Below are 27,659 nucleotides of genomic sequence, written 5' to 3'. Positions count from 1 at the left end.
AGAATAGAGGCTTTTCGAGACGAAACCTAAGATACGCATTGAATAGAGCCAGAAAAGAAGATAGGGACAACCTGCTCTATAGGACCAAGAAAAGCACTTTGTTACCCAATACAATTGTCACTGGGAAAGGATTCGCACAATTCTAAATGAAAAATGGCAATTCTTAAAAGCTGATGAGACGATCAGTAAAATAGTCGGAGATAAACCTTCCCTTGTAGCTAGGAGAGCTCCAAACAATCTAATAACTTTAATTTTCCAAGTTTTTCATCTTTGGACTTTCGAGTGTGTTTGCTATACTAACTTGAAATACGGCACTCGTTATATGGAAGCACTAAAGACTCTTTCCTGGTGCTATACACACTTCATCAAAATAACAACCATGTTTGTGCAACTGCTTTCTCCTGGTTTTATGTCATGTATATTAATGATAATACGTAATCTATCTAACCTAAGCTGTAAAAGACACAGTTAGACTCAATTTGGGGCTGCTAAGCATAGATCCAGATACTTTATTTCATGACACCAGATACCTTTTACTATATTGGTGGTGTCCGCTGAAACTGGAGTTGTTTTTCATCCCCATAGTCTCTTCTGTCTTGCCAGAATATCAGTGTATGACTATATATATATGTTTGCTGATCACCAGTGTATTGTGCACAATACTAGCAGTTTATTTATAGCTCTTATGCATAATGAATGATATAGATGGTCATTATCTACATACGTTGATTGCTGACTCTAAACTGTCTTAGGCATTTATACAGCTTGGCTTTACTGACATAGATCCTCATGGGTCACTATGATGGCTGATTTTACGTCTAGAACGTAACCATCCTCTAGTGGAGGTGTTGTCAGTTTACATCCCTAGCATACTCACATTAATCCAGCAATCCTAACACGTTAATAAAATTGACTGCTATGTCTGTTTCAAGCATTACTCCTCTCTGTACTATTTTATTTGGTTCAATTTGTCTTTTCCTTAAGCCTTTAAGTAGTTAAACATTTCTGTATGCCCTGGAAGTGGGTATATGATTTGAGTAGTCTATACATACCGCAAATTGTGGTGCTTTGCATCTGCTTAGCAATTTAAAAAGGTTGTGCTGAAATCCCTGTCTTTCCCAATAGTAACCTAATTTTGGCTGCTATTTCTTCAATCTTAACATTGTGAATATATTAATAAATATAATGTAGGTAGCGGTGGGTGGCGGCAGTGTAGGAGGGGGCAGATTAGGGGTGTTTTGACTCGGGGTACATGTTAGGGTGTTAGGTGTAAACATTACCGTATGAATCAAAGGGATATCGGTCAGCAGCGAACATGAGCTCTCGCTGCTTTCCGACTCCCATTGTTTCCTATGGCAGGGCGGCAGATTGAAAACCAAGTACGCTGGGCCGGAAAAGTGCCGAGCGTACCTGCTAGTTATTTGATAACTAGCAAAAGTAGTCAGATTGTGCTGAACTTGCTTTCGGAGTGACGTAAGCATCGATCTGTGTCGGACTGAGTCCGGCGGATCGTATGTTACGTCACAAAATTTTACTTTTGCCGGTCTGTACGGTTTGATAACTAAGGCGAATCAGGCTCGCCAGAAATACGCTGCGGAATTCCAGCGTATTTGTGGTTGACGACTTGATAAATAGAGGCCAGTGTGTGTGTATAAAACAATATTAATAGTTAGGGGAGGTGGAAGTCTTGGTGAGTTCCCACACTTTTTCTTGTAGGACTTGACCCCTGGTCTGTACCTTATTGTCCACAGAATAGAAGATAAGATAAACAAACTCATGAGTCTTATAGGGATGTGTTCCTGAACTGCAAAACTGCAAATTTTGCACACAAAAGCATTTTTATATGGGTAAGAAAGGGCAAAAAGAAAATGCTCTAATCTGTAATTTTATAATTGTCATATTGCATATACTTATGGGTTTAACCCCCGCTGTAATCAGTTGTAGAGCAGTAATGCAATACAGGGAGGTAGCTGAACACATCTGATGAAGCGATAACAAGAGGGATATGTGTGTAGCCCCCAATCAGCAGTTAACTCCCAGTAGTGCATTGCTTCTGAGCCTACCTAGATATGCTTTCCAACATAGGATGCCAAGAAAACAAAGTGAAATTTATAATAGAATTAGATAGTAAAATCTCTTAAAATTGCATCTATTTAATCTAAACCATGGACGTTTACTATTTACTTTCATGTCCCTTTAAGACACTTATGGCCAGATTACGAATGGAGTGCAAACATTTGCTCGCAAGAGATATTGGGTTTTTGCTATTGTTGGCATGCAGGTTAAATTGCGGTGGTATTACAAGCTGAAAGTAAACTCAATTTCTGTAGCGCAATCGCTAGTTACCCTAGAATGATTCCCGCATCCTCAGAGCACTGGTTAACTGTTTCGCTAAACAAAAAGTGTCACAAAACACATCAGTTACACTCATAATAACACTATCTAATAAAATTATTATAAATAAAAATATTGCACAAAAGTTATAAAGGCTCAAATATATGAGGTCTCAGATGTTAGAAGAAGAAGACTCCGAAGGGTTTTATCATAGCGATACATACATATACATGTCTAAAGATGTGTATATATATATATATATATATATATATATATAAAGTAATGAAGAGTGCACTCACCAGGACTTTTCAAAGTTTTATTCCAATTATGTGAACGTTTTCGGGGGATTAGCCCCTTCCTCAGACATACAAAATACTCTCGGCTAGATTTGGAGTTTTGTCGGTAACGACCCGAAAAACTAACGCCGGCTTTTTTCTGGCCGCACCATAAAAATAACTCTGGTATTGAGAGTCCACATAAAGGCTGCGTTAGGCTCCAAAAAAGGAGCGTAGAGCATTTTTAACGCAGCTTCAACTCTCAATACCAGAGTTGCTTACGCAAGCGGCCAGCCTCAAAAACGTGCTCGTGCACGATTCCCCCATAGGAAACAATGGGGCTGTTTGAGCTGAAAAAAAACCTAACACCTGCAAAAAAGCTGCGTTCAGCTCTTAACGCAGCCCCATTGTTTGCTATGGGGAAACACTTCCTACGTCTGCACCTAACACTCTAACATGTACCCCGAGTCTAAACACCCCTAACCTTACACTTATTAACCCCTAATCTGCCGCCCCCGCTATCGCTGACACCTGCATTTTTTTTTACCCCTAATCTGCCGCTCCGTAAACCGCCGCTACTTACATTATCCCTATGTACCCCTAATCTGCTGCCCCTAACACCGCCGACCCCTATATTATATTTATTAACCCCTAATTTGCCCCCCTCAACGTCGCCTCCACCTACCTACACTTATTAACCCCTAATCTGCCGAGCGGACCGCACCGCTATTATAATAAAGTTATTAACCCCTAATCCGCCTCACTAACCCTATAATAAATAGTATTAACCCCTAATCTGCCCTCCCTAACATCGCCGACACCTAATTTCAATTATTAACCCCTAATCTGCTGACCAGAGCTCACCGCTACTCTAATAAATGTATTAACCCCTAAAGCTAAGTCTAACCCTAACACCAACACCCCCCTAAATTAAATATAATTTACATCTAACGAAATTAATTAACTCTTATTAAATAAATTATTCCTATTTAAAGATAAATACTTACCTGTAAAATAAATCCTAATATAGCTACAATATAAATTATAATTATATTATAGCTATTTTAGGATTTATATTTATTTTACAGGTAACTTTGTATTTATTTTAACCAGGTACAATAGCTATTAAATAGTTAAGAACTATTTAATAGCTAAAATAGTTAAAATAATTACAAAATTACCTGTAAAATAAATACTAACCTAAGTTACAATTAAACCTAACACTACACTATCAATAAATTAATTAAATAAACTACCTACAATTACCTACAATTAACCTAACACTACACTATCAATAAATTAATTAAATACAATTCCTACAAATAAATACAATTAAATAAACTAGCTAAAGTACAAAAAATAAAAAAGAACTAAGTTACAAAAAATAAAAAAATATTTACAAACATAAGAAAAATATTACAACAATTTTAAACTAATTACACCTACTCTAAGCCCCCTAATAAAACAACAAAGCCCCCCAAAATAAAAAATGCCCTACCCTATTCTAAATTAATAAAGTTAAAAGCTCTTTTACCTTACCAGCCCTGAACAGGGCCCTTTGCGGGGCATGCCCCAAGAAGTTCAGCTCTTTTGCCTGTAAAAAAAAAACATACAATACCCCCCCCCAACATTACAACCCACCACCCACATACCCCTAATCTAACCCAAACCCCCCTTAAATAAACCTAACACTAAGCCCCTGAAGATCATCCTACCTTGTCTTCACCTCACCAGGTATCACCGATCCGTCCTGGCTCCAAAATCTTCATCCAACCCAAGCGGGGGTTGGCGATCCATTATCCGGTGGCTGAAGAGGTCCAGAATAGGCTCCAAAGTCTTCATCCTATCCGAGAAGAAGAGGCGATCCGGACCGGCAACCATCTTGATCCAAGCGGCATCTTCTATCTTCATCTGATGACGACCGGCTCCATCCTGAAGACCTCCACCGCGGACCCATCTTCTTCCGGCGACGTCCAACTGAAGAATGACGGTTCCTTTAAGGGACGTCATCCAAGATGGCGTCCCTCGAATTCCGATTGGCTGATAGGATTCTATCAGCCAATCGGAATTAAGGTAGGAATATTCTGATTGGCTGATGGAATCAGCCAATCAGAATCAAGTTCAATCCAATTGGCTGATCCAATCAGCCAATCAGATTGAGCTCGCATTCTATTGGCTGTTCCGATCAGCCAATAGAATGCGAGCATTGCTTTTTGGTAATTAGAAGGCCGCTAAATGCTGCTGCGCACCACACGTAAATTATGCCCAGCAGTGAAGGGGTTAATTAGATAGGTTGTAGGGAGCTTGCAGGGTTAATTTTAGCTTTAGGGTAGAGATCAGCCTCCAACCTGACACATCCCACCCCCTGATCCCTCCCAAACAGCTCTCTTCCCTCCCCCACCCCACAAATGTCCCCGCCATCTTAAGTACTGGCAGAAAGTCTGCCAGTACTAAATAAAAGGAGTTTTTTTTTTTTTTTTAATAAAAAAAATAAAATATTTTAGCTGTGATGGACTCCTGCCTTAGCCCCAACCTCCATGATCCCCCCCCCAGCTCTCTAACCCTCTCCCCTATCTAATTGCGGCCATCTTGGGTACTGGCAGCTGTCTACCAGTACCCAATTTGCCCAAGTATTTTTTGCTCTTTTTCTTTTTTTTAGGTTTTCTGTAGTGTAGCAGCCCCCCACAATACCCCTACCCCCTCCCCCTCCCAGATCCTTTTATATTATTTAAAAAAAAATCTTTTCCCCCCCAGCTAATGCGCGCGCACGCTCGCACACCCACGCGCACGCGCTCCCCCCCGCACGCTCCCGGCACCCGGCGTGCACATTGCACTTCTAGGAACCGGATGCCGGGTAGCGATGGGCCGCCCACCCGCCTCCCTGTTGCGCTCCCACCCACCAATGAACCGGCACCATCGCTACCGGTGCAGAGAGGGCCACAGAGTGGCCCTCTCTGCATCGGAGTCTTCTAAAAAGGTATTGCAGGATGTCTCCATATGGAGGCATCACTGCAATACCCTGAGAGCTGCTGGAAGCGATTGCGATCACTTCCAGCACTCTCTTAGACAACTGACGTACCAGGTACGTCCATTGTCATTAACTACTTGTTAATGCATGACGTACCTGGTACGTCAGTTGTCATTAAGGGGTTAAATAGGAATAATTTATTTAATAAGAGTTAATTAATTTCGTTAGATGTAAATTATATTTAACTTAGGGGGGTGTTAGTGTTAGGGTTAGACTTAGCTTTAGGGGTTAATACATTTATTAGAGTAGCGGTGAGCTCCGGTCGGCAGATTAGGGGTTAATAATTGAAGTTAGGTGTCGGCGATGTTAGGGAGGGCAGATTAGGGGTTAATACTATTTATTATAGGGTTAGTGAGGCGGATTAGGGGTTAATAACTTTATTATAGTAGCGGTGCGGTCCGCTCGTCAGATTAGGGGTTAATAAGTGTAGGCAGATGGAGGCGACGTTGAGGGGGGCAGATTAGGGGTTAATAAATATAATATAGGGGTCGGCGGTGTTAGGGACAGCAGATTAGGGGTACATAAGGATAACGTAGGTGGCGGCGCTTTGCGGTCGGCAGATTAGGGGTTAATAAGTGTAGGCAGATGGAGGCGACGTTGAGGGGGCAGATTAGGGGTTAATAAATATAATATAGGGGTCGGCGGTGTTAGGGGCAGCAGATTAGGGGTACATAAGGATAACGTAGGTGGCGGCGCTTTGCGGTCGGCAGATTAGGGGTTAATAAGTGTAGGCAGATGGAGGCGACGTTGAGGGGGGCAGATTAGGGGTTAATAAATATAATACAGGGGTCGGCGGTGTTAGGGGGAGCAGATTAGGGATACATAAGGATAACGTAGGTGGCGGTCGGCAGATTAGGGGTTAAAAAAATTTATTCGAGTGTCGGCGATGTGGGGGGACCTCGGTTTAGGGGTACATAGGTAGTTTATGGGTGTTAGTGTACTTTAGAGTACAGTAGTTAAGAGCTTTATAAACCGGCGTTAGCCCAGAAAGCTCTTAACTACTGACTTTTTTCCTGCGGCTGGAGTTTTGTCGTTAGATGTCTAACGCTCACTTCAGCCACGACTCTAAATACCGGCGTTAGAAAGATCCCATTGAAAAGATAGGCTACGCAAATGACGTAAGGGGATCTGCGGTATGGAAAAGTCGCGGCTGAAAAGTGAGCGTTAGACCCTATTTTGAGTGACTCCAAATACCGGCGGTAGCCTAAAACCAGCGTTAGGAGCCTCTAACGCTGGTTTTCACGGCTAACGCCAAACTCCAAATCTAGGTCAATATGAGCAAAAACCCACACCAGACACCCTTATAAAGGTGGGCCAGCCAATCACATGCTCTCCACAGTAAGGTGCCTCCCACAAGTGAGGACACCCCCATGGCAACAAATGAGTCAGACCCAAACAGCAAAAATAGTGAACATAAATACATAAATACATTTTATGTATTTATGTTCACTATTTTTGCTGTTTGGGTCTGACTCATTTGTTGCCATGGGGGTGTCCTCACTTGTGGGAGGCACCTTACTGTGGAGAGCATGTGATTGGCTGGCCCACCTTTATAAGGGTATCTGGTGTGGGTTTTTGCTCATATTGTATTTTGTATGTCTGAGGAAGGGGCTAATCCCCCGAAAACGTTCACATAATTGGAATAAAACTTTGAAAAGTCCTGGTGAGTGCACTCTTCATTACTTTCTATTTACCTATCTGCTGCACCCTGGGCATGTGATTTGGATTTCTGGAGTGCTTGTCTACTTTGAACTTGTGTGTGCATTTGTATTTATATGTATTTATGTATTTATATGTATATATATATATATATATATATATATATATATATATATATATATATATATATATATATATATATATAAAATGTCTATATGTGTGTGCATTTGTATTTATATGTATTTATATGTGTATATATGTATTTATGTATTTATATGTGTATATATGTATTTATATGTGTATATATGTATTTATGTGTATATATGTATTTATATGTGTATATATGTATTTATATGTATTTATATGTGTATATATGTATTTATATGTGTATATATGTATTTATGTGTATATATGTATTTATATGTATATATATGTAATTATGTATTTATATGTGTATATATGTACAGTATTTACAGACATATTTACACATATAAATACATACTGTGGGGCCTATTTATTATAGTGTGAGCGGACATGATCCGATATTGCGGATCATGTCCGCTGCACATCGATAAATGCCGACAGCATACACTCTCTGCATTTATCATTGTAACAGCAGTTCGCAATATCGACCCCTGCAGATTTGCAGACAATCGGCTGCTAGCAGGGGGTGTCAATCAACCCAATCGTATTCAATCGGGTTGATTTCTGTCCGCCACCTCAGAGCAGTGTAATAAGCGCAAAACGACAACTGCCTCACAAAATATTAAGACCAGATCCCAGGTACAATAAAATAAGGTTTCATAAAATAAAGTTAAAATATAATACACAACGGATTTCTCTGTACTATTGACCGTTTCATCAGGTGTATACTTTCCAGTGTCTAATGCTCTGTTAAATACAGAAGTCTCTGCGTGCCCCGATAGCAAGTGAGCATGTGTGAGATCTTAGTGTGATGTCATAAAGACCCAACCCCCTAACCAAACCAATGAGCTGCATTACTTGTTGCAAGTCTCCAATAGAGTTACATGTCTGCTAAAGGAAGGTAGGGACACACCCAAATGTCCCGTCAACCACAAGTACTGATCCAATAAGGGTCCGATATTCAAATTAGTCTTGTGTAAAGAATTGGCACCTAGATAAACTATGTATATGATGATCCTTATATTATAAATGGACCTGCATGTCAACAATGCTATAGAGCACCCAAATCACTGAAACATAACCTAACAATACAAAAGCATACCTAATCTATACTATTAGTAAAGGAGTATAAAGCAGCAATGCATCAACATAATAATACAAATCTACTCTCCATACTATATTGCCAAAAGTAACAAAATGCATTAGATATGGATACCACCTATGGTTATTACGATATTTGATTATCTTATAAATCAAATCAAGGATAATATATAATATAATATAAGAATATAATACATTTCTTAATTATTAAAAGCTGTCATTTCAATATTCACTTTCAATCCATAAGGAGTTAAAGTTTTTAGTTTCCAAATCCAATAAGTTTCTCTTTGTCTCAACTGTCTAATTCTATTCACAATATTTGGGAATAAATTCTATAGGGGTGATCTTAAGTGTATCTCCTCTACCTTCATGATTGCAGATAACGAGGCCGATTTATCATATGTCTGAAGGACATGATCTGCTCAGCGGATCATGTCCAACAGACATCACTGAATGCCGTCAGCATACGCTGTCGGCATTTAACATTGCACAAGCAGTTCTGGTGAACTGCTTGTACAATGCCGCCCCCCTGCAAATTCACGGCCACTAGCAGAGGGGTGTCAATCAACCTGACCGTATCTGATCGGGTTGATTGCTGTCCACTGCTCAGAGGCAGCTGAATAGTTAAGGAACAGCAGTCTTAAAGGGACAGTCAACACTTCCGTTAACATTATTTGATATTGAAAAGTAAAAACCGAAGATCCGCCTGCACTATACCCCTTCTGCCTTGCCGCCTTGCTTCTGTACTAATCACCGTCGCTAACTTCTCTAATACCAGGTAAATATGGCAGCCGAACTCCCCCCACCATTACGTAGCTGCCTTCTTCTTCAAATGATCAGCATATCAGAATCCAATCCTCGGTCAGAAATTGCACGCTCTTGCAATTTCTCATGCTATATTTATATCTCATGCTTCATGCTATATTTATATCTCATGCTTCATGCTATATTTATATCCCATGCTTAATGCTTTATTTATATCCCATGCTTCATGCTATATTTATATCCCATGCTTCATGCTATATTTATATCCCATGCTTCATGCTATATTTATATCTCATGCTTCATGCTATATTTATATCTAATGCTTCATGCTATATTTATATCTTATGCTTCATGCTATATTTATATCTTATGCTTCATGCTGTATTTATATCTCATGCTTCATGCTATATTTATATCTTATGCTTCATGCTGTATTTATATCTCATGCTTCATGCTGTATTTATATCCCATGCTTCATGCTATATTTATATCCCATGCTTCATGCTATATTTATATCTCATGCTTCATGCTATATTTATATCACATGCTTCATGCTATATTTATATCTTATGCTTCATGCTATATTTATATCTCATGCTTCATGCTATATTTATATCCCATGCTTCATGCTATATTTATATCCCATGCTTCATGCTATATTTATATCTCATGCTTCATGCTATATTCATATCTTATGCTTCATGCTATATTTATATCTTATGCTTCATGCTGTATTTATATCTCATGCTTCATGCTATATTTATATCTCATGCTTCATGCTATATTTATATCTCATGCTTCATGCTATATTTATATCTCATGCTTCATGCTATATTTATATCCCATGCTTCATGCTATATTTATATCCCATGCTTTATGCTATATTTATATCCCATGCTTCATGCTATATATATATGTCATGCTTCATGCTATATTTATATCTTATGCTTCATGCTATATTTATATCACATGCTTCATGCTATATTTATATCTCATGCTTCATGCTATATTTATATCTCATGCTTCATGCTATATTTATATCTCATGCTTCATGCTATATTTATATCCCATGCTTCATGCTATATTTATATCCCATGCTTCATGCTATATTTATATCTCATGCTTCATGCTATATTTATATCACATGCTTCATGCTATATTTATATCTCATGCTTCATGCTATATTTATATCTCATGCTTCATGCTATATTTATATCTCATGCTTCATGCTATATTTATATCTCATGCTTCATGCTATATTTATATCCCATGCTTCATGCTATATTTATATCTTATGCTTCATGCTATATTTATATCCCATGCTTCATGCTATATTTATATCCCATGCTTCATGCTATATTTATATCCCATGCTTCATGCTATATTTATATCTTATGCTTCATGCTATATTTATATCCCATGCTTCATGCTATATTTATATCCCATGCTTCATGCTATATTTATATCTCATGCTTCATGCTATATTTATATCTCATGCTATATTTATATCCCATGCTTTATGCTGTATTTATATATCATGCTTCATGCTATATTTATATCTCATGCTTCATGCTATATTTATATCTCATGCTTCATGCTATATTTATGTCCCATGCTTCATGCTATATTTATATCTCATGCTTCATGCTATATTTATATCTCATGCTTCATGCTATATTTATATCTCATGCTTCATGCTATATTTATATCTCATGCTTCATGCTATATTTATATCTCATGCTTCATGCTATATTTATATCTCATGCTTCATGCTATATTTATATCTCATGCTTCATGCTATATTTATATCTCATGCTTCATGCTATATTTATATCTCATGCTTCATGCTATATTTATATCTCATGCTTCATGCTATATTTATATCTCATGCTTCATGCTATATTTATATCTCATGCTATATTTATATCCCATGCTTTATGCTGTATTTATATCTCATGCTTCATGCTATATTTATATCTCATGCTTCATGCTATATTTATATCTCATGCTTCATGCTATATTTATATCTCATGCTTCATGCTATATTTATATCTCATGCTTCATGCTATATTTATATCTCATGCTATATTTATATCCCATACTTCATGCTATATTTATATCTCATGCTTCATGCTATATTTATATCTCATGCTTCATGCTATATTTATATCTCATGCTTCATGCTATATTTATATCTCATGCTTCATGCTATATTTATATCTCATGCTTCATGCTACATTTATATCTCATGCTTCATGCTATATTTATATCCCATGCTTCATGCTATATTTATATCTTATGCTTCATGCTATATTTATATCCCATGCTTCATGCTATATTTATATCTCATGCTTCATGCTATATTTATATCTCATGCTTCATGCTATATTTATATCTCATGCTTCATGCTATATTTATATCCCATGCTTAATGCTTTATTTATATCTCATGCTTCATGCTATATTTATATCTCATGCTTCATGCTATATTTATATCTTATGCTTCATGCTATATTTATATCTTATGCTTCATGCTGTATTTATATCTCATGCTTCATGCTATATTTATATCTCATGCTTCATGCTATATTTATATCTCATGCTTCATGCTATATTTATATCACATGCTTCATGCTATATTTATATCTCATGCTTCATGCTATATTTATATCTCATGCTTCATGCTATATTTATATCTCATGCTTCATGCTATATTTATTATCTCATGCTTCATGCTATATTTATATCTCATGCTTCATGCTATATTTATATCCCATGCTTCATTCTATATTTATATCCCATCTTTCATGCTATATTTATATCTCATGCTTCATGCTATATTTATATCTCATGCTTCATGCTATATTTATATCTCATGCTATATTTATATCTCATGCTTCATGCTATATTTATATCTCATGCTTCATGCTATATTTATATCCCATGCTTTATGCTATATTTATATCCCATGCTTCATGCTATATTTATATCTCATGCTTCATGCTATATTTATATCTCATGCTTCATGCTATATTTATATCACATGCTTCATGCTATATTTATATCTCATGCTTCATGCTATATTTATATCCCATGCTTCATGCTATATTTATATCTCATGCTTCATGCTATATTTATATCACATGCTTCATGCTATATTTATATCTCATGCTTCATGCTATATTTATATCTCATGCTTCATGCTATATTTATATCTCATGCTAAATGCTATATTTATATCACATGCTTCATGCTATATTTATATCACATGCTTCATGCTATATTTATATCCCATGCTTCATGCTATATTTATATCTCATGCTTCATGCTATATTTATATCACATGCTTCATGCTATATTTATATCTCATGCTTCATGCTATATTTATATCTCATGCTTCATGCTATATTTATATCTCATGCTTCATGCTATATTTATATCACATGCTTCATGCTATATTTATATCTCATGCTTCATGCTATATTTATATCTCATGCTTCATGCTATATTTATATCCCATGCTTAATGCTATATTTATATCACATGCTTCATGCTATATTTATATCACGTGCTTCATGCTATATTTATATCCCATGCTTCATGCTATATTTATATCTCATGCTTCATGCTATATTTATATCACATGCTTCATGCTATATTTATATCTCATGCTTCATGCTATATTTAAATCTCATGCTTCATGCTATATTTATATCTCATGCTTCATGCTATATTTATATCTCATGCTTCATGCTATATTTATATCCCATGCTTCATGCTATATTTATATCCCATGCTTCATGCTATATTTATATCTCATGCTTCATGCTATATTTATATCTCATGCTTCATGCTATATTTATATCCCATGCTTAATGCTTTATTTATATCCCATGCTTTATGCTGTAGTTATATCTCATGCTTCATGCTATATTTATATCTCATGCTTCATGCTATATTTATATCTCATGCTTCATGCTATATTTATATCTCATGCTTCATGCTATATTTATATCTCATGCTTCATGCTATATTTATATCTCATGCTTCATGTTATATTTATATCTCATGCTTCATGCTATATTTATATCTTATGCTTCATGCTATATTTATATCTTATGCTTCATGCTATATTTATATCTCATGCTTCATGCTATATTTATATCTCATGCTTCATGCTATATTTATATCTCATGCTTCATGCTATATTTATATCTCATGCTTCATGCTATATTAATATCTCATGCTTCATGCTATATTTATATCTCATGCTTCATGCTATATTTATATCTCATGCTTCATGCTATATTTATATCTTATGCTTCATGCTATTCTTATATCCCATGCTTCATGCTATATTTATATCTCATGCTTCATGCTATATTTATATCTTATGCTTCATGCTATATTTATATCCCATGCTTCATGCTATTCTTATATCCCATGCTTCATGCTATATTTATATCTCATGCTTCATGCTATATTTATATCTCATGCTTCATGCTATTCTTATATCTCATGCTTCATGCTATATTTATATCTCATGCTTCATGCTATATTTATATCCCATGCTTCATGCTATATTTATATCTCATGCTTCATGCTATATTTATATCTCATGCTTCATGCTATATTTATATCTCATGCTTCATGCTTCATGCTATATTTATATCTCATGCTTCATGCTATATTTATATCTCATGCTTCATGCTATATTTATATCTCATGCTTCATGCTATATTTATATCCCATGCTTCATGCTATATTTATATCCCATGCTTCATGCTATATTTATATCTCATGCTTCATGCTTCATGCTATTCTTATATCCCATGCTTCATGCTGTATTTATATCTCATGCTTCATGCTATATTTATATCTCATGCTTCATGCTATATTTATATCCCATGCTTCATGCTATATTTATATCTCATGCTTCATGCTATATTTATATCCCATGCTTCATGCTATATTTATATCACATGCTTCATGCAATATTTATATCCCATCCTTCATGCTATATTTATATCTCATGCTTCATGCTATATTTACATCTCATGCTTCATGCTATATTTATATCCCATGCTTCATGCTATATTTATATCCCATGCTTCATGCTATATTTATATCCCATGCTTCATGCTATATTTATATCTCATGCTTCATGCTATATTTATATCTCATGCTTCATGCTATATTTATATCTCATGCTTCATGCTATATTTATATCTCATGCTTCATGCTATATTTATATCTCATGCTTCATGCTATATTTATATCTCATGCTTCATGCTATATTTATATCCCATGCTTCATGCTATATTTATATCTCATGCTTCATGCTATATTTATATCTCATGCTTCATGCTATATTTATATCTCATGCTTCATGCTATATTTATATCTCATGCTTCATGCTATATTTATATCTCATGCTTCATGCTATATTTATATCCCATGCTTCATGCTATATTTATATCCCATGCTTTATGCTATATTTATATCTCATGCTTCATGCTATATTTATATTCCATGCTTAATGCTGTATTTATATCCCATGCTTCATGCTATATTTATATCCCATGCTATATTTATATCCCATGCTTTATGCTATATTTATATCTCATGCTTCATGCTATATTTATATCTCATCCTTCATGCTATATTTATATCTCATCCTTCATGCTATATTTATATCTCATGCTTCATGCTATATTTATATCCCATGCTTCATGCTGTATTTATATCTCATGCTTCATGCTATATTTATATCGCATGCTTCATGCTATATTTATATCTCATGCTATATTTATATCTCATGCTTCATGCTATATTTATATCTCATGCTTCATGCTATATTTATATCTCATGCTTCATGCTATATTTATATCTCATGCTTCATGCTATATTTATATCTCATGCTTCATGCTATATTTATATCACATGCTTCATGCTATATTTATATCACATGCTTCATGCTATATTTATATCTCATGCTTCATGCTATATTTATATCTCATGCTTCATGCTATATTTATATCTCATGCTTCATGCTGTATTTATATCTCATGCTTCATGCTATATTTATATCCCATACTTCATGCTATATTTATATCTCATGCTTCATGCTATATTTATATCTCATGCTTCATGCTATATTTATATCTCATGCTTCATGCTATATTTATATCCCATGCTTCATGCTATATTTATATCTCATGCTTCATGCTATATTTATATCTCATGCTTCATGCTATATTTATATCTCATGCTTCATGCTATATTTATATCTTATGCTTCATGCTATATTTATATCCCATGCTTAATGCTTTATTTATATCCCATGCTTAATGCTATATTTATATCCATGCTTCATGCTATATTTATATCCCATCCTTCATGCTATATTTATATCTCATCCTTCATGCTATATTTATATCTTATGCTTCATGCTATATTTATATCTCATGATTCATGCTGTATTTATATCCCATGCTTCATGCTGTATTTATATCCCATGCTTTATGCTGTATTTATATCCCATGCTTCATGCTGTATTTATATCCCATGCTTTATGCTGTATTTATATCCCATGCTTCATGCTGTATTTATATCTAATGCTTTATGCTGTATTTACATCTTATGCTTCATGCTATATTTATATCCCATGCTTTATGCTGTATTTATATCTCATGCTTCATGCAGATCAAGGAGAGTGGTGAACTATAAAGAAATTGCATAACGGTAGAATAGGTTAAAGAGGATGAGATTACCCAGCTATACAAGCTGTAGCTTTAATATTTAGCTTTGTGGTTAACTTTTAGCATTGACAAATTGTATCATCTACGATTGTCTCTGATTAGCCACCTTATCTCTGTATCACATTTACTATCTAGTGTTATTTACAGCTAAACATGTACAGTTTTTGTTCTAATTACTCTCTGTTTCAATATTGTTGAAGGATAATTGGATTTTTAGAGATTATGGGATAAAAAAAATTGAAATACAAAGTTTTTTTGTGTTAAATAGAAAATATTATTCTTTAAAAAGTTAGAGAAATAGATTCTCCTATACAAAGTTTATTAAATTGAACCTTTAGAAAAATATACACAACATTAGTTTTACTGTGCACAAAGAAATGAATCTATAAATGACATTCAGAGTTATAAAGCTTTGTTTTGCAAAATTATAGGACATAGAGTAAGCACTGAATGTCTCTGTGGTTTTATGGCTATAAATTAAATATGTTATGGCTTCTTATTCGTATCTGTACGTTTACATGCACCAAATGAATCATTTATACCCACTCTTAAGTGCTTGTAACGCCTTTTGGCTTGTTCATTGCTAAATTCAGTTAAAACTTGAAACTTGTCAGATCTGGTATAGTGTAGAAAAGCAATGGAAAAAGTGCTGGATTGTTGTGATATTGTACATTTGCTGTCATTAGGCTATAAAAAAGTGTATGCTCAGAAAGATTATAAAATCTTTAAAACAGCACACGATATAGTTCATGCACATTAAATGTGTTATATTCACAATTCCTTGTTTTCATCTCAGAGGCTAAACTAGAAATTGAGAAATCTATTAATCAATGCAATTTCCAAAAAAGTATCCACAAAAACACAATGGTAAGTCCAATAAAGTGATTGGTCCAGTGAAACAGTCATGTCTTCTTTATATAGAAAAATAAACACAAACGCCTAGATTACGAGTCTTGCGTTAGCCTTAAAAAGCAGCGCTGAGAGGTCCCAACGCTGCTTTTTAACGCCCGCTGGTATTACGAGTCTGGCAGGTACAGGTGTACCGCTCACTTTTCTTCCATGACTCGAGCATACCGCAAATCCCCTTACGTCAATTGCGTATCCTATCTTTTCTATGGGATTTTCCTAACGCCGGTATTACGAGTCTTGGAGAAAGTGAGCGGTAGACCCTCTCCTGTCACGCCTGATACCGCATTAAAAAGTCAGTAGTTAAGAGTTTTATGGTACAACACCATAACATAAAACTCTTAATTAAAGTGCTAATAAGTACACTAACACCCATAAACTACCTATTAACCCCTAAACCGAGCCCCCCCCACATCGCAAACACTTAAATAAAAATTGTAACCACTAATCTGCCGACCGGACATCGCCGCCACTTTAATAAATTTATTAACCCCTAAACCGCCGCACTACTGCCTCGCAAACACTAGTTAAATTTTATTAACCCCTAATCTGATGTCCCTAACATCGCCAACACCTACCTACATTTATTAACCCCTAATCTGCCACCCCCAACGTCGCTGCAACTATATTAAAGGTATTAACCACTAAACCTAAGTCTAACCCTAACACCCCCTAACTTAAATATAATTTTAATAAATCTAAATAAAATTAATACAATTAATTAAATTATTCCTATTTAAAACTAAATACCTGTAAAATAAACCCTAAGCTAATAGTTACATTGTATCTAGTTTAGGATTTATTTTAATTTTACAGGAAAGTTTGTATTTATTTTAACTAGGTAGAATAGTTATTAAATAGTTATTAACTATTTAATAGCTACCTAGCTAAAATAAAGACAAATTTACCTGTAAAATAAAACCTAGCCTAAGTTACAATTACACCTAACACTACACTATCATTAAATTAATTGCCTAAACTACCTACAATTAATTACAATTAAATTAAATAACGTACAAAAAACAACAAACACTAAATTACAGAAAATAAAATAATAATTACAATTTTTTTAAACTAATTACACCTAATCTAATCTACACCTAATCTAATCTAACTAATTACACCTAATCTAATCTAATAAAATAAAAAAGCACCCCAAAATAATAAAATTCCCTACACTATACTAAATTACAAATAGCCCTTAAAAGGGCCTTTTGCGGGGCATTGCCCCAAAGTAATCAGCTTTTTTACCTGTAAAAAAAAAATACAATACCCCCAAACATTAAAACCCACCACCCACATACCCAACCCTACTCTAAAACCCACCCAATACCCCCTTAATAAAATCTAACACTAACCCCTTTAAGATCACCCTACCTTGAGATGTCTTAACCCTGCCGGGCACAAGTGGACCTCCAGAGGGGCAGAAGTGTTCATCCGATCTGGGCAGAAGAGGACCTTCATCCAGGCGGCATCTTCTATCTTCATCCATCCGGAACGGAGCGGGTCCATCTTCAATCCAGCCGATGCGGAGCATCCTCTTCAAACGAAGTCCAACTGAAGAATGAAGGTTCCTTTAAATGACGTCATCCAAGATGGCGTCCCTTCAATTCCGATTGGCTGATAGTATTCTATCAGCCAATCTGAATTAAGGTAGGAAAAATCCTATTGGCTGATGCAATCAGCCAATAGGATTGAGCTTGCATTCTATTGGCTGATTGGAACAGCCAATAGAATACAAGCTCAATTGGCTGATAGAAGATGACGTCTGGATGAATACTTCTGGCCATCTGGAGGTCCTCTTCTGCCCGGATCGGATGAAGACTTCTGCCCCTCTGGAGGTCCACTTGTGCCCAGCTGGGTGAAGACGTCTCAAGGTAGGGTGATCTTCAAGGGGTTAACTTAGTGTTAGATTTTATTAAGGGGGTATTGGGTGGGTTTTAGAGTAGGTTTGGGTGTGTGGGTGGTGGGTTTTAATGATTGGGGGGTATTGTATTTTTTTTTTACAGGTATCTATCTATCTATCTATCTCTATCTATCTATCTATCTATCTATCTATCTATCTATCTATCTGTCATCTATCTATCTATCTATCTATCTATCTATCTATCTATCTATATCTATCTTTCTGCCATCTATCTATCTATCTATATATGTCAATATCTCTCTCTATATATATATACATACAGAAAGAGAAGTGCTCTCTCAGTAATGAACACAATCGTAATAACTTGTTTTATGGTGATTTATTACCTGGGAGCAGCCTCCTTTAGCCCAATTTTACTTTTCACAGAGAAGAACTTTCCTGAAGTGCATCAGTCTGATCCCACATAGCAAAGTCAGACCAGCCACAAAATACCAGGCAATCCTTTACTGAACAAGGAACATAGCAAACTCAGATGATCGTTTCAGCCTTCTTTGGGTCTCATCAGTGAGGTGCAGCCATATTCCTATGGTTCTGATAATCAAAACATTGTCAGACCCTGGAGAAATTGTCTATTGGCCTCACCATTCTCGCAGTTTGTGGGTCTAGTATGTAGAAAGAAAGTGGTCTGGCCCTCTCTGTACCAACAAGTGGTGGTGTCTCCCATAGGAAACAATAGGGATCACAACTTCAGCAAAAGTCTGCCCACATAGCCAGTCATCTGCGATATCAGCGGGGGGGGCTTTATTTGAAGTGTTCCCATACATAGAGGCCTATTTATCAAAGGTCTGGTGGACCTGATCCAACAGTGCGGATCAGGTCCACCAGACCTCTCTGAATGCGGAGAGCTGCTGATGCAACCCCGCCCCCTGCAGATTAGCGGCCAATCGGCTGCCATCTGGGGGTGTCAATCAACCATATCGTACTGGATTGGGTTGAATTCCGGCGATGTCGGTCCACCTGCTCAGAGCAAGCGCACAGGGTTATGGAGCAGCGGTCTTTAGACCACTGCTTTATCACTGCTGTTTCTGGTAAGCCTGCAGGCTCGCCAGAAACTCTGGCCCTCAAGCTCCATTCGGAGATTGATAAATTGGCGTCATAGGCTGTGCATTTGCTGAATCACAATAGGTTTCAGTGTAGGAACACTTCACATAATGCCTGTGTAAACATATAGGGGTATATTAACTAAGCAGCGGAAGCTGCTTTTTACGTGCAAGCCTTCCGGCTCGCCGGACACAGGAGTTAAGAAGCAGCGGTCTTAAGACAGCTGCTCCTTAACTCGTCCACCACCTTTTAGGGGAGAACAGAATCGCTAAAGTGACTACCTTGCTAATAAAAACAAAAAAAAAAACTTCCAAGTAAAGTGTTAGTCTAGTAAAAATTACATTTTCATGATTCAGATAGAGCAGTAATTTTAAGCAAATTTCTAATTTAGTCCTATTAATTTTTCTTCAGTATTTTGGTATCTTTATTTGAAAAAGACAAAATGTAAGCTTAGGAGCTGGCACATTTTTGGTTCCGCAAACTGGGTAGCGCTTGCTGATTGGTGGCTACATTAAGGCACTTTTTTGTTTTTTAGGCTTTTTAAATTAAACTATCTTTTTTTTAAAAAAAAATAAACTTTTTTCTATCCTTTTAAACCTATAAGAACTATGGTGATACATGTAGATACAATGGGGCAGATTTAACATGCCCGGATGGTGCCTAATGCACCTGTTTCTGTGCGAGCCTTAAGACCGCTGCTCCATAACTTCTCCTGCCTGTGAGGCTGCGGATATCAATCCGCCCGATTTTATACAATCGGGTTGATTGACACCCCCTGCTAGCGGCCAATTGGCCGCGAATCTGCAGGGGGCGGCATTGCACAAGCAGTTCACCAGAACTGCTTGTGCAATGAAAAATGCAGACAGCATATGCTGTCTGCATTTATCAATGTCTGGCGGACATGATCGCTACAGCGGATCATGTCCGCCAGACACTTAATAAATCCGCCCCAATGTTTAATTTATATCTATCTTACTGTATAAAGCAATACTATTTATTTTAAATCAGGGTAGATATATCCATATATAATATGTCTGTCTATCTGTAGGTCGGGCTGTCTGTCTAATCTATCTATCTGTCTGTCTATCTGTCTGTCTGTCTGTCTGTGTGTCTGCCTGTCTATCTATCTATCTATCTATCTATCTATCTATCTATCTGCCTATCTCTCTTTCCCTCTCCCTAACTTTCTATCTCTTTATGTTTGGACAGCTGTCTTTCATATGCATTATATGGTGCTCTGACAAAATGCAGAAGGACATTTGGCAGAAGGACATTTGGCAGACGGACATTTGGCTGACAGACAGAAAGCTAAAGAATGTTCCGATTTCGGCCGAGGGCAGATACGTTCCAGAGTGCTCTGTTCTAATCAGAGCCTCGGGCGCCGCAACAGCCTCTGGGAACCTTACCATGGGTCCCAGACCGCACGTTTTGTAATTCTCTGTCTGGGAAATTATCTATCTATCAAATCTATCTATTTATCTATCAAATCTATCCATCTATCGTATCTATCAAATGTATCTATTGCATCTATTGATCTATCTATCTAATCTATGTATCTATTTATCTATCAAATTTATCTATCTCGTGGCCGGACTGTTATCTGACAGCCACTTGTGTTTCGGCCAAATGTCCGTCGGCCAAATGTCCGTCGGCCAAGTGTCCGTCGGCCAAGTGTCCGTCAGCTAAAAGTCCGGCCACGGCATTATATAATGTTTTGTTTGGTCTTTATGACCCTATTCAAGTGCTACAAACAAAATTATGATGTAATGTTTTAGCATATATCTATGTCATTAAATGGGTCAATTTAACATATATGTCTTTATTATGGTTTAAAAGACAAAGACGTTAAAACATTTCCTGAGTGAGACTTTTATTTCTGCTAATGAATAATCACTTTGAGGCTTAAGACACGATGTCTCAGAGCTACGACAGTACAAGAGAGAGGTACAAGTCTGTTAATGCTTAGGATGTCTCGCAGGGAAGAGCAGGTTTCTCCTATTATCACTGTACAATAAAATTTTAAAAGTTACTAGAGAGACAGTTTTATGTCATGAGAACTTTATTGAGGTAGCAAAACTCACATCTTAAAGTTATTTGTTCAGAGAACTAGAAGCTTTAGCTAGTGAAGGTTTATGGCGTTGACCTTTCGGAAATAAATGAAATAAACTTTAATACTGCAGTGATGATCACTAAATAATGGCAGTAATTTGCTATTAATAAGCTGAAGGGCAATGATCACTCAGGGGGTAGTTTGTTAGAGAATTACTGACCTTGTGTAAACTGGGCTTCCTCTAGACACTGGAAGAACTTTATTTGTGATGTATCCCTCTCAGGGAGTCAATGGGTTAATAGTGCTTGTGTAGATTTATTTTTATCTATCTATCTATCTATCTATCTATCTGTCACATATATATTTGTCTATCATCTATCTATCTATCTATCTATCTATCATCTATCATCTATCTATCTATCACATATATATTTGTCTATCATCTATCTATCTATCTATCTATCTATCTATCTATCTATCTATCTATCTATCTGTCACATATATATTTGTCTATCATCTATCTATCTATCTATCTATCTATCTATCTATCATCTATCATCTATCATCTATCTATCTATCTATCTATCTATCTATCTATCTATCTATCTATCTATCTATCATCTATCATCTATCTATCTATCACATATATATTTGTCTATCATCTATCTATCTATCTATCTATCTATCTATCTATCATCTATCTATCATCTATCTATCTATCTATCTATCTATCTATCTATCACATATCTATTTGTCTATCATCTATCTATCAATCAATCAATCAATCTATCTATCTATCTATCTATCTATCATATATCTATCTATCTATCTATCTATCTATCAATCAATATATCTATCTATCAATCATCTATCAACTATCATCTATCTATCATCTATCTATCTATCTATCACATATCTATTTGTCTATCATCTATCTATCTATCTATCTATCTATCTATCTATCTATCTATCTATCTATCTATCTATCTATCTATCATCTAACTATCATCTATCTATCTATCACATATCTATCTGTCTGTCTATCTACAATATACACATTTATAAACATCTATACATGTTGGAGCATTTTCCAGTCAAAAACCTTTAAACAAGCAATATCATTTTATTATTTTTTATTGTTTAAATGTGTTTTGAATAGAAATACTTGAAATCCCTACTTTCTTCACTTAGAAAAATGTTTTCTTTTTTTTAAATATATATTTCTACATATTACGAGCGGGGAATAAATGAGTACGCCAGTTGTAATCTGGCACTTCATAACAAGTGTAACGGCTTTTACATTTAAGCCTTTGATGTTGCATTTGTTTGTGATTAAAAAAAAAACCATTGTGACACTATTTGTAGTTTTATATTATGATCACTTGCATGATAGATCACATGGTATATTTCTGCCACCTATGGGTCAGATTACAAGTGGAGCTCTATTTAACCCTCCCCTTCGAGCATAAACTGCACTAGAAGTAAGCTTTTAGCGTGCGCCGGGTTGCACTTATATTACAAGTTGAAAGTAAACGTTTTTTTGCTTGCACTCTAACTCGATGAGCGTAAAAAGCCTAACTTTCAATATTGTGCTTGTGATAACCTATTACCCCATAGAAGTTAATGGAGCAAAAAAGGTAGAAAACCCTAACACCCCACTTGCACGCAAACCTGATCCCATAGGGGTCGATTCAGTTCACCAGAACTGCTTGTGCAATGATAATTGCCGACAGCGTATGCGGCAGTTTGCACTTTGTTAAATCGGCCCCATAGTCTCATGTGCGCTAACCCAACGTGAAAATATGAATATTTCATATTCCAATGTTCTTCACAAAGCAGATTATGTTCTTTTTATTCATAAATGCATATTACATAATTATATATATATGTGATATTATTTTGCACACAGATTTATTTTAACCTATATATATATAGTGAAGATTGGAATAGCCGTGTTAGTCCAGTAGATAGATGCTCAAAAAACAAAGTATTGCAGTATGCAGTGATACCTTTTTTATTGGACTAACATAATATTTAAAAGACAGGGAGGGACCCCCCCTCTCACCACCCTTCCATTTGTTGTATGTGATGTGTATCTATATCAGAATGATCAGTATTGCTTTAGACCTGAGGAAGAGAGGAAAACTCTCGAAAGCTTGTCTTTTAAATATTATGTTAGTCCAATAAAAAAGGTATCACTGCATACTGCAATACTTTGTTTTTGGAGCATCTATATATATATATATATATATATATATGCGTAAGGATCCAAGTATGAAGGCACTCACAGGATTTAATTAATTAATGTTTATTCAACACTTGGTTCATAATCCAACAATTTCCATCTGATAAATATTGATGTTTCGACTTATGGTTCAAACCTTTTTCAAGACAATCTACAATACAGATATGTTACAATAATAACAAAGACCGATAGGAAAACGGCACAGTAAATACGCTGCATACCTTTAAATACATATATACATACAATAATTACCTTACTAATACCCCACACGTGTATATCAAATATCCCATAATAACCAATATAGGGGGATAGAAATTAAAACGTATAAGCGAATTAAGCAATATCAGTATTTATAAAATCTACAATGAGCTACCCAATGGATTTTAATCCCTTTTTATCTTAACCAGTTATTCAAGCTTAACAAAGTGTATAAAAGCCGTCAGCTTTAAGCATCATCAAACAACATCATATTACATACCTTTCTTGGTTAGATGTAAACGCTCAACGTGTGTAACGCAATCGTGTAGCTATATGTTTACTAGGGAGCAGTTGCGGTCATTTAAATTAGCCGGTACCATCCTATTGGGTTAATTTGTATACTAACTAAAGGCAGTGAGTGCATGACTATCAAGAATATATATATATATAGTACATATGTCTGATGGTATTTTGGTACAATATATCTATAACTATATATAAATACATGATTAAATATAGGTATAAAAATATACATATTTTAAATTATTTTATTAAATGGTGTTATTATGTGTGTAACTGTACTGTGTAATGCATTTTTATCAGATAGTGTTATTATGTGTGTAACTGTACTGTGTAATGTTTATTTATTAGATGTTATTATTATGTGTGTAACTGTACTGTATAATGTATATTTATTAGATAGCGTTATTATGTGTGTAACTGTACTGTGTAATGAATATTTATTAGATGGTGTTATTATGTGTGTAACTGTACTGTGTAATGTATATTTATTAGATAGCGTTATTATGTGTGTAACTGTACTGTATAATGTATATTTATTAGATGGTGTTATTATATGTGTAACTGTACTGTATAATGTATATTTATTAGGTAGCGTTATTATGTGTGTAACTGTACTGTGTAATGTATATTTATTAGATAGCGTTATTATGTGTGTAACTGTACTGTGTAATGTATATTTATTAGGTAGCGTTATTATGTGTGTAACTGTACTGTGTAATGTATATTTATTAGATGGTGTTATTATGTGTGTAACTGTACTGTGTAATGTATATTTATTAGATGGTGTTATTATGTGTGTAACTGTACTGTGTAATGTATATTTATTAGATGGTGTTATTATGTGTGTAACTGCACTGTGTAATGTATATTTATTATATAGCGTTATTATGTGTGTAACTGTACAGTGTAATATATATTTATTAGATGTTATTATTATGTGTGTAACTGTACTGTATAATGTATATTTATCAGATAGTGTTATTATGTGTGTAACTGTACTGTGTAATGCATTTTTATCAGATAGTGTTATTATGTGTGTAACTGTACTGTGTAATGTTTATTTATTAGATGTTGTTATTATGTGTGTAACTGTACTGTATAATGTATATTTATTAGATGGTGTTATTATATGTGAAACTGTACTGTATAATGTATATTTATTAGATAGCGTTATTATGTGTGTAACTGTACTGTGTAATGTATATTTCTTAGATAGCGTTATTATGTGTGTAACTGTACTGTGTAATGTATATTTATTGATGTTATTATTATATGTGTAACTGTACTGTATAATGTATATTTATCAGATAGTGTTATTATGTGTGTAACTGTACTGTGTAATGTATATTTATTAGATGTTATTATTATATGTGTAACTGTACTGTATAATGTATATTTATCAGATAGTGTTATTATGTGTGTAACTGTACTGTATCATGTATATTTATTAGATAGCGTTAATATGTGTGTAACTGTACTGTGTAATGTATATTTAATAGATGATGTTATTATGAGTGTAACGGTACTGTCTAATGTATTTTTATTAGATGGTGTTATTATGTGTGTAACTGTACTGTGTAATGTTTATTTATTAGATAGTGTTATTATGTGTGTTACTGTACTGTGTAATGTATATTTATTAGAGAGTGTTATGTGTTTAACTGTACTGTGTAATGTATATTTATTAGATAGTGTTATTATGTGTGTAACTGTACTCTGTAATGTATATTTATTAGATAGTGTTATTATGTGGTTACTGTACTGTGTAATCTATGTTTTATTAGATTGTGTTATTATGAGTGTAACTGTACTGTGTAATGTATATTTATTAGATGGTGTTATTATGTGTGTAACTGTACTGTGTAATCTATGTTTTATTAGATTGTGTTATTATGAGAGTAACTGTACTGTGTAATGTATACTTATTAGATGTTGTTATTATGTGTGTAACTGTACTGTGTAATGTCTATTTATTAGATGGTGTTATTATGAGTGCAACTGTATTGTGTAATGTATATTTATTAGATGTTGTTATTATGTGTGTAACTGTACTGTCTAATGTATTTTTATTAGATGGTGTTATTATGTGTGTAACTGTACTGAGTAACATAGTAACATAGTAACATAGTAGATAAGGCTGAAAAAAGACTGAAGTCTATCGAGTTCAACCTATACAAATCTAAAATACTTACAAAAAGCTCCAGTTAATCTTAAATAACCCTATTAAAAGGTGACCCATTTAATACTAGCAATCATATCCATGAATTTTATTTATATACAGAAATGTATCCAGAATATTTTTTAAATGTATCTATGGTATTGGCATTCACTACCTCCTTTGGTAATGAGTTCCACAATTTTATTGCTCTTACAGTAAAAAAAATGTTTCCGTTGCAGGAGATTAAATCTCCTTTCCTCCAACCTTAAATTGTGACCTCTTGTCAGAAACAATTTTCTTGGAATAAACAGAGCTTCTGACATCTCTGTATATGGGCCTTGAATATATTTATATAAAGTAATCATGTCACCTCTCAAGTGCCTTTTAAAGAAAACAGACCCAGTTTGGCTAGCCTCTCCTCATAGGTTAATTTCTCCAATCCCCTTATTAGTTTTGTGGCCCTTCTCTGAACTGTTTCTAGTTCTGCAATATCTTTTTTAGCAATCGGTCACCAGAACTGCACACCAAACTCAAGGTGAGGTCTTACCAGGGCTTTATATAATGACTGAATTATGCTTTCCTCCCTTGAATCAATGCCTCTTTTAAAACATGCTAGTATCTTATTAGCCTTTGAAGCCGCTGCCCTGCATTGTGCTCCCATCTTTAGCTTGTTATCTATTACTACTCCCAAATCCCTTTCCTCCTGTGTTTGGCTATGTCTTGTCCCATTTAAAAAATACGTAGCCTGCTTATTTTTACTTCCAA

Source organism: Bombina bombina, chromosome 11, assembly GCF_027579735.1.
Source record: "Bombina bombina isolate aBomBom1 chromosome 11, aBomBom1.pri, whole genome shotgun sequence".
Classification (NCBI taxonomy): Eukaryota; Metazoa; Chordata; class Amphibia; order Anura; family Bombinatoridae; genus Bombina; species Bombina bombina.
Note: the sequence above shows the minus strand (reverse complement) of the source record.